Consider the following 2,325-nt stretch of genomic DNA (forward strand, 5'->3'; position numbering starts at 1 on the left):
GTCTTGTAGTTCTCAGAATACAGGTCTTTAACCTCCTTGGTTAAATTTAGTCCTAGATCTTTTTTGATGCTATTATAAATGACATGTCTCACTAAATTTTTTTCTGCTAGTTCATTAATAAGTGTAGAAAAATATAACAGATTTATGTCATTTTCTATCCTGCAACTTTAATGAATTTATTTATTTTAATAGTTTTTGGTAGTATTTTTAGTATTTAGTATATTTAGTATTTTCTCTATATAGTAATGTCACCTGGAAATAGTGACAGTTACACTTCTTCCTTACTAATTCTTGGAATGCAGTTTCTTATTCTTGTCTAATTGCTATGGCTAGGATCTCCAGTACTCTCTTGAATAAAACTGGTTATAATGGACATTCTTGTTTTATTCCTGATCTTAGAGCAAAAGTTTTGTTTTTCACCACTGACTATGATGTTAAGTATGGATGTGTCATATTTGGCCTTTTTTATGTTGAGGTAAGTTCCTTCTGTACCTACTTTATTCAGACTTTTTATCATGAACAGATGTTGAATTTTGTCAAATGCTTTTTCTGTATTTATTTAGATGATTATATAGTTTTTATTCATTGTATTAATGTGGTCTACCATTTTGATTGTGGCTATTGAGTCATCTTTGCATCTTTGGAAAAAATCTTAGTTGATAATGGCAAATGATGCTTTTTAATGTATTGCTGAATATAGTTTGCACATTTTTTTTGGATAATTTTTGCATCTATGTCATCAGGGATATTGGCCTATAATTTTCTTCACTTACACTGTTTGTCTGGTTTCGTATCAGAGTAAGTCTCCCCTTACAGGATGATGTAGAAGCATTTCTTTCTAAACTATGAAAAAGGTATTGACTATTTTTTAAATGTTTGGTTTAATTCACCTGTGAATCCATCTGCTCCTAGACTTTTGAGGAGAGTTTTATATTATTGATTCAATTTCATTGCTGGTAATTAGTCTCTTCAGATTTTATATTTCTTCCTGATTAATTTATCCATTTATTCTACTTATTTGTGCAGTATACTTTTTCACAGTAGTCTCTTACAATCCTTTGTGTTTCTGTGGTTGCATTGTAACTGTTCTTTCTGATTTTATGTGTACACTTCTAATGTGTATACTTCTGATTTCATTCAAGTCCATTCCTTCCCTCCCTCTCTGTCTCTTCTGGGGAAGTTTTACTTAGTTACACCAATTACTAAAATCATTGAGTTATTATAATATAGTAATAGTTATAATCTATTAAAATACCATTTTAATATTGCTTATCTTAATTACAACCCTTTATTAAAGAACTAACTTTTAAAAAACTTTTGAGTATAGTTGATACAAGTGTTACATTAGTTTCAGATGTACAACTTCTCTATATATTATGCTATATTCAACACATGAGTCTGGCTAATGGTTTAACAATTTTGTTTCTTTTCAAGGGGCCAGCCATTGGTTTCTCAGATTTTTTTTAATTTTTTTTTTTTTACTATCTATTTCATTTATTTCTGCTGTAATCTTTCTCATTTCCTTCCTTCTACTAACTTCAGGTTCTGTTTCTTCTAGTTTCTTTAGGTCTAAGATTAGATTGTTAAAGATTTTTCTTATTTCTTGTGGTAGGTTTGTATTGCTATAAAATTTCCTTTTAGAACAACTTTTGCTGCTTCCCAAAGATTTTGGAACATAGTGCTTCCCTTTACATTTGTCTCAAAGTATTCATTTCCTCTTTTGCTCTCTTCCTTGACCAATTAGTTGTTTAATAGCATGTTGGCCAGCCTCCATGTGTTCTGATTCCTCCCAGGATTTTTTTCTTGTAATGATTTCTTGTTTCACAGCACTCTGTTCAGAATAGATGCTTGATCGGATTTCAACCATCTTGAATTTACTTTCTGAAGATTTTTATTTATTTGAGAGAGAGTGCAAACATGAATGGTGAGGTGGGAGAGGGGAGAGGTAGAAGCAGATAACACACTGAGCAGGGAGCCTGCCCTGGGGCTTGATCCCAGGATCCTGAGATCATGACCTGAGTCTAAGGTAAATGTTTAACTGACTGAGCCACCTAGACACCCCTTGAAACTTATTTCGATTTCTTTTGTAGCCTAATATATGATCTGTCTTGAGGAATGTCCCATATGCACTTGAAAAAAATGTGTATATTGCTGTTTCGGATGGAATGTTCTATATATCTTAGGTTCATCATGTCAAATGTGTCATTCAAACCCATGGTTTCTTTATTGACTTTCTGAATGGTCTATCCATTGATGTAAGTGGGGTGTTATATTAACCCACTAGTACTGTATTATGGTCAGTTTCTCCCTTTATGATTGTTAATA

The sequence above is a fragment of the Mustela nigripes genome, chromosome 1 (genome assembly GCF_022355385.1).
Source record: "Mustela nigripes isolate SB6536 chromosome 1, MUSNIG.SB6536, whole genome shotgun sequence".
Lineage (NCBI taxonomy): Eukaryota > Metazoa > Chordata > Mammalia > Carnivora > Mustelidae > Mustela > Mustela nigripes.